The sequence below is a fragment of the Hippichthys cyanospilos genome, chromosome 13 (genome assembly GCF_059441005.1).
Source record: "Hippichthys cyanospilos isolate Australia breed blue-spotted pipefish chromosome 13, RoL_Hcya_1.0, whole genome shotgun sequence".
NCBI classification, from domain to species: domain Eukaryota; kingdom Metazoa; phylum Chordata; class Actinopteri; order Syngnathiformes; family Syngnathidae; genus Hippichthys; species Hippichthys cyanospilos.
The window spans coordinates 2072501-2086327 of NC_142381.1; the positions used below are offsets into that span (position 1 = coordinate 2072501).

The following is a 13827-nucleotide window of genomic DNA, read 5'->3' on the forward strand; positions in this document are numbered from 1 at the left end:
GGGCAGGGATTCGGAAGCAAAAATACAACTCAAAATATTGGGGGCACACTACAATGAAAAATGACGTTGGGATCGGAAATTTACCCCCCTGAAAATTTGAGCGTCATGGCTTTAAACGTAGAAAAAAAAAATATATATATATATATATATTTTTTTTTTCCATTGTTTTTTTCCGTAAATTTACCCCCCGAAAATTTGAGCGTCATGGCTTTATACATAAAAAACAAACAAATAAACAAACAAAAATATATATATATATATATATATATATATATATATATATATATATATATATATATATATATATATATTTATTTATTTATTTATTTATTTATTTATTTATTTTTTATGATTTCACTTTTGAAAAAAAATGGGTCAAAAATTCTTGGTTTCACAATGCCTTTAATGTTGGAAATATGTCTTCTGGAAAATTGGCATGATAAAGACATTTTTCCGCAAAATTGATCTAAATCTAAATAATTATAATAAATAAAAAATGCAACTTTATTCTCCTAATTTTATTACTTCAAACAACCACTTTTAATCACAATTTTTTTTTTACAGAATATATATTTTGATTTTCATAATTTTAGCACTTCAATCACAACTATTTTCATCTAAAAAATACATATATTTTTTCAGAATATGTAGCTTTTTTAAAACCATGTAATTTTTTTTCTAGAAATTATAAAACAGCAGTTACAATTTTATTCTCATAATTTTATTACTTTAATCACAACCATATATATATATATATATATATATATATATATATTTTTTTTTTTACGTTTTTTATTTTAAAACCATGTCATTGCTTTGTTTTTTTTTTTTGAAAATATGAAACTTTTCCGCAAAAAAATAAATAAATAAAAAAAAAAAAAATCTAATCTTGTTATCTATGAAACAAATATCTTTTGTTCCGGCACGTAAACAACTCTATTTAGGCGATCCTGAAAAGACGTAGCTAGACATATATGTCTTAGCACCTCGTAACCCCGCCGCGTCGCCAGAAACGCAACGGCTAAAATTGATTTTCATGATGGAAAATAAAATCAGACAACAAAGAGAAAGTGGCGGAAGCGGCGCAAAGACATAAAAAATGCAACATCAAGGCAAAGAAGCGGACACAAAGAGGTTTTTTTTTTTTTTCCGAGCCACTGAAAGCTCACAGGACGACCTTTTTACAACACGCCGCTCGCGGGACAACCGAATGCGTCGGAAAAGCCGCTCGTGCGTACGTGCTGGGCAAAATTAGACTGCAGCAAAAAGAATGGCCGTCACATCCAGTAGCTAGCATCTAGGCTACTTCAATGCGGTGACAAGCCAAAAGTTTCCAATCATATTTAATGCAGGTTTACCGCACTCATTTCATTTTTTGCCTGTCAAACCAGACAGTAAAAATATTGATTTTATGGGTAAAAATAAACTAAAAAAAAAACAAACAGGAAACACTGTAGCCGTCAATGGCAGTGAACGAGTTAACTGCGACAACCTGCTATTTTTTATCTTAAAAAAAAAAAGTTGCGTGACTAACCTTGACTAGGATTAAACTGTCCACTTAAAATGCATTTTTATCTTAAGCTTGGTAAAAAGGTATCTTTGACGTCTATGGCCGTCAATGGCAGTGAATGAGTTATCAGCGATTAAATGTTGTTTTTTTTTCCCCTTCCAAAAATACTATTTCTCGTGATAAATTTTGTGCAGTTTCTCTAATAAATTATGAATTAATAAGTTATAACATGGTCCCATTAGTTTGTTAAGGCCCTTTTTAGGCTAGCTATAGTTGGAGCTTTAAAGCTATTTTTAGAACACTAATATTAAAAAAAAACACAATTTCTTACGGCAAATATTGGCACAAAGTTCCACAATCAAAGCATTCATGTTTAGCAGGAAAACTCAAGCGGGCCACGGTGAGCGAGCGCTAGCAGGTTTGTTTGAAGCTAATGTTGTCACAAGTGGTCCAAATGGACTCATTACGCGGGAGTTTCCGTGTTTACGCTAGCAGGCGCTCACCCCCAAAATACACCATGTTGATCTTAGCGTTTTCTCATTCCCTTTAATTCCGTCGTCCTTCCGAGCGCCTTTCCACATTCCGAGCCTCCGCGGCCTTGGTGGGGGGGATTGGGTTTCACACTTGCTCGCTCGCACACTAGCGCCCGTTTTTCTGTTTTAGCGGGTACATTTCATCCACATAATGCATTTCCTAGCCCCTAACCCCCATCTTAACCGTCACGGCGGATCGCCTAATCCGAACCCTTACCATAAGCGCAACCAAAATACAATTCTAACGTATACACTTAAAAGCAAGTTTAGGCCCTCGAAAAAGGTCCTGACTTGAATTGTCCACCAAAAAGGTCCCCGCAAGTCCAAGGTCTCCACAAGGAGAGTGAAAGCCAGGATTTGTTCCCCACCTTGCTGCAAAAACCAATGGCGTGCACACAGACACTACAAACAAGTCTTGAACCTCAAAAAAGTTCAGAACTTGTGGGGTCAAGTAACACGGGCCCCCATTTGGTCCCCACATCGTGGCAAAAATCAAGGACACACATACACAGACACTACTCTCAAAGCAAATCTTGACCCTCAAATAAAGATCTGAACTTGTGATGTCCCCACAAGTCCAAGAGGTCCCCACCTGGAATTTGGTCCACGCCTTTATAACACAAATACTACCACAAGCGTTGACCCCAAAAAATGTCTGAACTTGAGGGATCCAACAAAATGGTCCCCACAAGTGCGAGAGGTCCCCACAAAGTCAGTGAAACCTGCAATTTAGTCTACACCTTTTGGCAAAAACCAAGGACACACATACACACACGTGCTCCTCTAAAAGCAAGTGTTGACCCCCAAAATGTCTGAACTTGAGGGATCCAACAAAATGGTCCCCACAAGTCCGAGAGGTCCCCACAAAGTCAGCGAAACCCGGAATTTGATCTACACCTTTCAGCAAAAACACACACACACACACATACAAGGACACTTTGGGGTCCACCAAAATGGTTCCCACAAGTCCAAAAGATGTCCCCACAAAGACAGTGAAACCCGGGTCCCCGCTCTGCAGAAAACAAGGACACACACATACGTCGGCCCTGTCAGGGGTGATTCCGCCAAGTCTGTATAATTTAATTGCCCCCCCCCACTCCAATTTGCCTGTCAAGTTTTGGGCCTCAACACAAATGCGAGCGCTGTGAATTAGTCTAAATAAACATCCACGATCATCAACATATGAAGTTTCCTGAAGGGCCCGGCCGCCGTATTGTTTGCAAAAAGCATTAAGGCGCGCGAACGAGCGAGCGAGCGAGCGAGCGAGCGAGGCGGGAAACGCAAAGCAAACACTTGAAGTGAAATTACCGTCGTTTTCTGAGCGCAGTTTCACGCTTGTGTCGCGTCGTCATTTCTAACATAGTGGAATTAGCGTGTCGCCATCTAGTGGCCAACAACTAAAGGACAAACAGTAGCTTGCAAGAATTTTTATAGACATATTTCCTTAGTGTCTTCCTTTCAAATATACAATAAAATGAGTGTCGCCAACTAGTGGCCAACAGTTGACTGACAAAAACAGACATAATAAATTTGAATAGGCCTACTTGTTTTCAAATATACAGTCAAATTCAAGTGAGTCGCCATCTAGTGGCCAACAACTGAATGACAAACGTGTGTCGCCATCTAATGGCCAACAACTAAAGGACAAACGCTAGCTTGCAAGAATTTTTATAGACATATTTCCTTAGTGTCTTCCTTTCAAATATACAATAAAATAGTGTCGCCAACTAGTGGCCAACAGTTGACTGACATAAACAGACATAATAAATTTGAATAGGCCTACATGTTTTCAAATATACAGTCAAATTCAAGTGAGTCGCCATCTAGTGGCCAACAACTGAATGACAAACACGTGTGTCGCCATCTAGTGGCCAACAACTAAAGGACAAACACTAGCTTGCAAGAATTTTTATAGACATATTTCCTTAGTGTCTTCCTTTCAAATATACAATAAAATGAGTGTCGCCAACAGTTGACTGACAAACAGACATAATAAATTTGAATAGGCCTACTTGTTTTGTCGTCTTTTCAAATATACAGTCAAATTAAAGTGAGTCGCCATCTAGTGGCCAACAACTAAATGACGCATTTGCGTTACAAACACAAGGCAATATTAAAAAAAAAAAGTTCGATAAACACTAAATCTTTTCATGTTTCAACTCATTCCCTCTTAATTTGAAAAGAAAACCTCTGTTCCTGTCACAGCATGAAATAGGAACCGCCCATTCCTGCAGGATCCCTCTTAGAAAAAAAATCCCCATTGATCCCTCCATCGATCTCCAGATTTCGCTTGTCCGTCCAAAAAAAACCAAAGCCAACATTTCTAACGTGCGACCGAATGAAAGTTTTACTAGAAGTCTGGCAAAAGCCATCTTGATTTTCCCTCATAAGCGCTAAAGAGGTTCCAAGTATCAAAAGAGCTTAAGGGGCTCTTTGAGTTTGATGAAGAGCTCTCGGCGTCTTGGCCCAGGCCTCATTAGAAGCACGACAAGAGGACCGCGACGCGCGCAAGCCACTTGACTTCTTTCAACCCATAACGCGCGCCAACCTCTCTCGCCCGAATCCAACGAGGTGACCGCTTGACCCGAGAGAGGGAGGAGACGGACGCCGGCTGGCTGGGAATGTATCTCGCCCAAAAATTAATATTAATGCGGGCTTTTTATTTTGCTTACGCGCGGCGTTTGCGAGGTAGAAACAAAAGAGATTTGAAGGTTTGCGGCCTTTTTTTCTTGCTGAATCGCTCGGTAAAATTGCTGATCCCGAAGGCGAGTCTTTCAAAGTCACGTCCAGCCACCGTGGAATTTAATTATACGCAAAAAAAAGCATCTGATAAAAAAAAATGCTTTGAGCACCATTGACGTCATTTGACGTCCATTTCTTTGTGGAAAGGTTTTGGGAAAATAATAACACGAACAATTAGGACAGTTGAAATTGGCTCGCTGGTTTCCTCTGGAAAAGATTGGGGGGAAAAAAAATCCTCTTTCAGTGCCATGGACGGGAATTCTCGTCTTGTATAATAAGTTGTGTGCCAATGACAAGAATTGTCGTTGATAAGTCATTCAATGCCAGAGACGTATTTTCACATTTTTTAAGAGTCTGAACATTAGTTCAACACTTACTGTAAAAACATGATGACGTTAATGACCAGATACTTAAGTACAGCGGACCCGCGGGTTACGGTGTCCCTGGTTTACGTTTTTTTTTCAAGTTTGCAGAATCCGATATTTACCGAATAGCAGTAATTTAAAAATTTAGTAATATTGCTTTTTTGTTACAAAAGATACTTTTTTTAAATATGGATTGGCTTTTTTTTTTAATTTAATGCTCAGATTCTTTTTTTCAGTTTTAGACTAACCTGTAACCTGAATGAACACTGTAAAAAGTAGGTAACAGTGGTTAATAGTTTTATTGCTGTTTTTCTTTTGTTATTGTTACGAAAGATACCATGTAATTTTAATAAAATAAGGATTGATACTTTTTAATTTCAGACTGATTTTTTTTTCAGTTTTAGACTAACCTGTAACAACACTGTAAAAAGTAGTTAAAAGTTGATTTATATTGCTTTTTTTCTTTCGTTAGTGTTACAAAGGATACAGTTTTAGGTATAATACATATTTATAGATAATCTTATTTTTAGATGGCGAAAAATAAGACAATTCATTAAAATTGCTAGGGTTTTCTTTTTCTAAGTGCTGTGTTAATGTTAAAAGAAATCATTAAAAAAAACGTTGGTGATTACGGTGGTGAGTTAATGGTTTTTGAGGTCCACCTTTCACTCGGGGAGTTAAATGCTTTTTGTGGTGGACTTGCCCCATATTTGAACTTTCCCACAGGGCTTAAAGTCCACTTTAGTTGTTTTTTTTTCTCGCCTAATAAATGTACAGATTGTGTAGATATGCGGCAGTTTAATAAAGTGAAGTGATGGTGGGACATTTCCACAAGGTTGCCATTGGAAACCGCCCTGGGAAAGCAGCCAGTGTTTGAAGGCAAAAAAAAAAAAAAAAGCACGGCAAGGGGCCGTGATCATTAGCGCCTGAAGTATTTACGGCCCCGTTGGTTGACTTTTGGGTACGGTCCTGAAAATCTAGTTGCAAAAATCAGAAACTTTGCCGCTCAAAAGCGCGCCAAGTGTCAAATACAGAAAAATCGGAGGAACGTCGAAGGCATCGCGCGCAAAATGGAAAATCCATCAGCGGAAATACTCGTCTTTTCGCGCTCGATTTTCCACGTCCGCCGGTCGGCGTTTGGACCTGACAAGCATCAAGCGCGTGATTGACTAGCCGTCATTTGGAGCGCGTTTATGAGACGCTGGCTTTTAATAGCGCGTATCAATCATGCCGTCGCCAATAAAGCTCATTAAATGTCCATCCATGCGTCCTTTCTAGACAGCCTCATTAGCGGCGGGGTGGATATAACACAATAAGACGAGTGGCCCTTTGAGTATTAACTATTTTAAATAAATAAATATGAGCAGTTTTCACAAAACCGAGAGTATGTCGCAGAGATTAGTTTCGAGTTATTGCAGAAAATTCAAATTTGTCCATTTTGGGATTCCTACAAAAACAGCTAAATTGCTTTGTAGCATTTTAAGCTAGTTTGAAACAACTAGCAACTGCTCGTTAGCATTTCATGCTAGTTTCAAATGCCACGAAACGGATCCCAAAATTGTTTATGAATATTTCAAGCTAGTTTAGCACCAAAAACTGCGACCGCTAAACTGCTCATTAGCATTTCATGCTAGTTTCAAACACCACGAAATGGATCCCAAAATTGTTTACAAGCATTTCAAGCTAGTTTTGAACACTAAAAACTGTGATTGCAAAACTGCTCATTAGCATTTCATGCTAGTTTCAAATGCCACGAAACAGATCCCAAAATTGTTTTATACATTTCAAGCTAGTTTTAAGCACTAAAAACTATGATCGCAAAACTGCTCATTAGCATTTTATGTTCGTTTCAAACGGCACAAAACTGTGATCCCAAAATTGTTTACTAGCATTTCAAGCTAATTGTAAACACGACAAACTGATCACAAAGCCGCTCATTAGCATTTTTTGCTAGTTTTGAAACCACAAAACTGTGGTCCCAAAATTGTTTACTAGCATTCCAAGCTAGTTTTAAACATCGCAAACTGAGTACAAAACTGTTTATCAGGATTTCATCCTAGTTTTATGTGCCACAAATTGCGATCCCAAAATTGTTTAACATTCTAAGCGTTTATTAGCATTTTCAGCTAGTTGAAACAAATCTTAATCACTGCAAACTGTGATGCCAAAACAGTTTTTGGGCATTTTAAATTAGTTTTCAACATGTCTTACACAAACTATAACGCTAAAATTGTCTTGTAGCATTTTAAGCTAGTTTGAAGCACATCTTAATCTCAAGAAACTCGTGCCAAAACCATTTAGCATTTTAAGCTAGTTTTATCCCCGTCTACGTAGAAGTCACACTACCGTAAAGCTTACAAAAGTGGGGCAAGGCAAAGGCTCTTTTTCGGAGGCTCATTTCCCCAAGAGGCGAATCGTGCGCGATGGAAACATTAGCAAAAAGCCAAACAACAACAACGCGGGATGTTCTAAGAACGACAAGATAATGATTACGAGTTAATAGGGCAGAAAACGGATGCGGGCGTGCGCGCGCTCACGTTCGGTTGACAAAAGTGAGCGAAAGTCACCTTGCAACTCTCCACTTATGAATTATGACAGTTGCCGCTTGGCTAAAGCTAGTGTGCTAAGCGCGCGCGCACATGCAGTTGTACATCATCTCTTTGGCGCTTGCCGAGGAGAGTGATCATAAATTATGCAGCCGCGGCTCTTTCCCTTTTTAGGCCCGGCTTCCCAAATGCGTGCGTGCGTATTCGGGCCAAGCGTCGTGTCGCTTCTTCATACGTCCGTCAATGCTCACGGCAACGATTTGCTGTCTGTCAAACACGCCGACAAGATGATTTTTTTTTTTTTTTTGGGGGGGGGTGACCTGAGCCTGCCCCGTTTATGATGAGTTAACCCCATTATGATTTTGACATAGGAGAAGGACATAAATGTTTTGAGGTTACATTACTTTTTTATGAAATAGTTTAGTAATGACCAAAAATTCATGTTATTTTTGCCTCTTTTTTTCTGCTTTTTACGCTTATCTTTGTAAATGTTACTCTCTAATATTATATTGATGATTTTTACATATATGTCTCGACTAATTTAATATTTTTAGAAAAATTTGGCTTCATGTTTATTATTTATTCATACATTTTGGGCTATTATATAAATGTATTATTATTTACATTAAATTTTAAATGTACTTAAACATTCGGCTTTATATTTACTATTCATTTATACTGTTATTATAATTACTGCTATTTATTATAATTTATATGCCTCAATCCTTTTTATTGTGAAACAAACCACTTTATATTTTGTATGTATTTATTATATTATCTTAGCGTATTTATTTCTATTTTAAAGATATATTTACTGTCATTTCTATGCCTCAATCTTTTTATTTTTTATTTTTGGAAACATTCTGCTTCATACTTATTTTTTTATAATATTCATCACGATGCGTTAAATTTTATTATTCATAAATCATTTTTTTACAATTTAATTTCATGCATTTTTTTTTATGAGACAGCTTTGAAAAACATCTAACTTACTGTTTTAATTAAGATTTTTTTTTCCGATCCATAAAATGTGGAGAGAAGGAAACCTATAAATATATAAAATAAAAAAAAATATATACCATTAATAAATCAGTGCTTTAATTTACACATCTGATGAGTGAAAAATGTATTCCAAGTATAATTTTTTTTTGGAACTCATATCATACGATCCATTTGGACCACCTGTTTTCATCTAAGAACATTTACACTCAAAGACAGCCATGAAAAATGAGACGACGCGGGGAAAAAAAAGATGATCATCTGCGCTCATTAATCGTCATTGTCATCGGCGAGGGGGGAAAAAAAAATGGCAAAAAAGAGAAGTTGAAAGATCAATGAAGGAAAAAGCCATCTAATCCAACTGCTTAGGACATTTGAATAACGATGAATTAATCAGTTTCTTATTAAAACGACGAGGCGCTCTCCAGCGCTCATTAGCTCCGCGCGCGCAAACACGTGCGCGTTGTGCGGATTGCGAGCGTGTGCGCGCATGTCTTAAAAGACTCTGCCACCGGTGCGCCGGGGGCCTCATTGGCATGCGCGGCGCCGGCCCGCCGAGCGCGAGCTGTCCGGCCTGGCGTCCGACTCATTAGCGCGCTCGTTAGTCCGGTTATGTTAAATCTAAATTACCATTCATCATCACACGGGGAGCCATCACTTACGGGGCGCGCTAACTGGATTAACCCGAGGCGGCGCATGTGCCGCCGCGCCGCCGAATCGCAAATGGCGCGTTAGCCGCTAACCGCTTTTAGCGTGGATCGCCGCCCTGTCGATCGGATGGTGCTGGCCGCCCTTGTCTGGCCCTTGGCCCTGGAATTGTTTTCTACAAAATATCTGGATCGCCGTACTGGGAAAAAAAACAGTAATTGGGAAAAAAATGGATACATCTGCGAATATGAACGGATACCGAAGCGAGCCAAATAGAACATTTTCTGGCGTCGTGTTCCTGATATTCAAAGTTTCAGAATTGGGCTGAATGGAAAAAAAAAAAAAAAAAAAATATGTATATATATATATACATATATATATATTGCTCATCTGTGATATTTACATTTTTTTTGTTCAATTTTTTGTTCAATTTATGAATGCTTGTATAACAGTGCGGCTTATAGTCACACACACACAATATATATATATATATATATATATATATATATATATATATATATATATATATATATATATACATATATATACATATATATATACAAATATACCTACAGAATGTACACAAACAAGAATTCAGATAGTTATTATTTTTCAAACAAATGTTTAATTTAGAGTTTAAGTAGTTATGTTGTGTTTTTCTGTTACAAAAAACACAGATTAATGGTGTTTTCATTCATTTCAATGGGGAAAGATGATTTGAGATGTGTGAGGCTTTGAGTTACAAGCGTGGCAACAAATTTTAACTCGTTTCTCAAGGCGCAGCTGTCGTTTTCTTTCGGAGAATAGCGGCTGCTGTTTTGGTTGGCGACAGGGCAGGCATTAGGCAAACAGTTAAGGCCTCGTTCGAATAACAACATCAATAAAGTCCGCCCTAGTCCGATTTCACCTAATGTTTTTTGATTTTTATCATTCTAGCAAAATAATGTTCTTTAATGTTCTCCGCGATAAATCATTTGGCTCCCAAACCCCGAAAGCGGCGTCTGATAATTATGAGCAGTCTAGCCAAAACGCTTCATCGTCCTTGACAGCTTTCGCCGATACGGACGCAAACAATCCGACGATTAATTCCACAAACTGACTTGGCCGCCCACAAATTGGAGGCGCTTAATCACCGGGCGGCCCACCGAAAGTCATCGCCGCATGCAAATTTCCTCTTTTAATTTTTCACCGCCATCCCGGTCCATCTTCATCACCCGAGCGGCTCGTGCGGATATGAAGGCCCGGGAGACGCCGACCCCGACGCCGCCGGGGTCAAACGCACTAATGGCATCTGGGTTGGCCGGCGTGAATTGATTGCGAGGGCGCCGATTGAAACAAACGGGCTACAAAAAAAAAAAATCATAAACATTAATAACCTGAGGAATGAATGATGATTTCATTAACTGATTATAAACAGTTATGAACGACTCTTGCTTTTAACGGTGGATAAATCCTTGCTGAAATATTTTTCCATCACCATTTTTTTTTCTTTCAGCCAAGTCACTCCAAACCAGCTTAAAACGATCAAAAAAAAAAAAAAAAACTCATTCACTACCATTGACGGCTATAGACGTTAAAGGTCCGATTTTAGCACGCAGTGAATAAACTTTCACTGCCATTGACAGCTTTAGAAGTCAAAAATCCATTTTAACTGGTTGGCAGTAAACTTTGGAAGTACATTTGCACTGGTGTCTCCACGAGTATTTTTTTCACCGTAATTCCCGTTATAAGATGGAATTTTTCCCCCAATTATACAGGCCAAAAAAGTATGCAAGTAAGAAAATGCTAATTAGCAGTTTGCGGTGTTTAAAACTAGCTTATAACGCTACATGTTTAAAACTTGATTCAAATACTTAAGGTAGCTTAAAAATGTATTTTTTTTTATTTTTTTATTTTACTCCGCACAATCCAAGATTTAGTCATCAAAATAATAAATTATTGAAATTCTTAATTGTCGTTGATTTACATTTAGGTAATTGTACTATATTAAATTACTTAAGTACTAGAAAACTTTGAAGTTGTCGCTATTTACATGTATAAACTGATTACTCTGGTCCATATTAAAAGTAATCGTAATTTTAGTCCTTAATCATGTAATTCACATTTAGGTAATTGTGCTAAAGTAATCGATTACTTAAGGAACTAGGAACTAAAGTCATCGATATTTACATAATTGCTTACTACTTAATTCATTTCGTAGCAGTCACTCCTTTAGCTAAACACTTGAAAATAAATATATAAATGCATACCTGAGATTGAACGTCAGGAGCCATAAAAAAAAAACGTAAAAATACGTCTTTGGCATTGAATGAGATTGTTATTTTATTTATTTATTTTTTTTTTACAAATGCATCCAATACAAAATTGCGTTATATCAATACAGAGAGAGCAGAAGTGGTCATGTGACGTGAACTCGCGCAATCTGATTGGACGACTGCAAGAAAGTTCATTTATCGACAAAAACTCAAGAAGCAAAGAGGCTGGAAGAGAGAAAGATGAAAGGATGAAGAGAAGCAATTAGTCCGACGAGAAGAGGGGATGAAAAAGGCCAGAAAGACAAAAGGGAGGTGCGGAGGATGACAGGGAGGGAGGGAGGGAGGGAGGGAGGGAGGGAGGGAGGCGGGGCCTCATTTATTATTAATGGAACAAATGTCTGACTGACTCGACTCAATTTGGGGCTGGGCTGTTTCCACACCAGCGAGGTGTCACATCGACTTACCTCAGCCGTACTTGGGCTTGGCGATCTGATTTTTAACTCATTCCGTCCCAAAGACGTATTTCGACGTTTTTATTCAAGGAGCTCCGACGTTCAATGCAAGTACTTTTTTTACATTTTATTTTTGGCCAAGTTTTAAAAGTAAACAAGTACTTTAAGTGCAAAGTACTAAAGCAAGCCATTACTATATGTACTAGGTATTAAGGTAAATGATTACTTGAGGTTCTAAAGTACTAAGTAATTCAATATTTTACGTAATTAAGTACTAAATCAAATACTCCTTTAGGTCCTTGAATGCCAAAGAAATCTAGTATCTTAGTAATTATGTAAAAACTAAACATTTACTTCAAATACTAATGATACTTCAAGTAATAAAGTAATGAGGATTACGTGATGTTCTACAGTAATTATTTTAGGTAACTAAGTACTACATTAGATATTACTTTGAGGGCTTGAATACCAAGGTAATCAAGTATTTTAGTAATTATCTAAAAAAAACATTTACTTTAAGGCAAACGTTTACTTTAAGTCCTAATATATAACTTTAAATAATAAAGTACTGAGGTAAATGATTACTTCCAAAGTACTAAAGAACATAATTATTTTAGGTAATTAAGTACTAAATCACATACAGTATTACTATAGGTACCTGAGTACCTTGGTAATGTCAAACTTTAGTACTTATGTACAAAATTAACTACTACTTTAAGTACAGAAGTACTTAAGCAAGCTATTAAAGTAATATATGTAAATGAGGATTTAAAGTACTAAAGTAACTGATTATTTTAAGTAATCTGTTTTAGGAAACTTACCCATAAATGGTATTTTTTAATTTAGTGAGGCTATATTGTGAGGATGTATTTATTATATTATATATTTATTATATTTAGTGAGGATATATTTATTGAGGATATATTTTTTTATCCTTTTACCTCTGTCTCTCTCTCTCTCTCTCTCTCTCTCTCTCTCTCTCTCTCTCTCTCTCTCTCTCTCTCTCTCTCTCTCTCTCTCTCTCTCTCTCTCTCTCTCTCTCTCTCTCTATATATATATATATATATATATATATATATATATATATATATATATATATATATATATATAGTTTGAAGCTATTTCCAGCAAGGCTCCGTCTCAAGCCCTCATGAATTTTGATGCCATTAATGTGGATTTCACGTGAAGCGACAGCGAAATATCAAAACCACATGACCTTGCGCGATTTTATACCGCGGACACCCATTGGCCGGCTCGGGACTGGACAGATGGGCGTGCGCGCGCGCGTGTGCACCTGGCTTTATTAAAACGTCACAGCGGGGTGAATAAAGCGCTCGCGTCCCATCCCGCCTTCTGCCGCGTATTTACAGCGCCTCGTAAATCCCGCCGTCCGGCCTCTTATAGCAATTGCTAATGTCCCGCATCAAGCGTCAACCTGGGCCCCGATCAAAAGTCGGCGAGCAAAAAAGGCGGCCGCCGCCACGGCTTGTCCGAAGCAACCCGGCCGGGTTTTCATCCCGCGCGCGAATATCGAGCCGTTTTTCCGCTGGAAGCTTCCACTCTCTTTAATCATTCATGTGAGCGCATTAGGCAGCGGCACACTGCACCATCAACGCCGCAGATGGATGGCCACCGTTATGGGATGCCATCGTTTTGATCATTCCACTATTTTTCAAATTTCATTTAAACTGCATAGTATTTGTTTATTTAAAAAAAAAATCATACTCATCAGACTAATAATACAAATGAGCAAATTCAGTTTTATGCATTTGAATGC

General features: G+C 37.8%; 1 protein-coding gene across 2 annotated transcripts in view; it reads right to left on the reverse strand.

Annotated features, from left to right (window-relative positions):
• The window catches only part of slit3 (slit homolog 3 (Drosophila)), a 194085-nt gene that overhangs the window by 74643 nt on the left and 105615 nt on the right, over nt 1-13827 (reverse strand). The gene's annotated exons all lie outside the window — the stretch shown is intronic.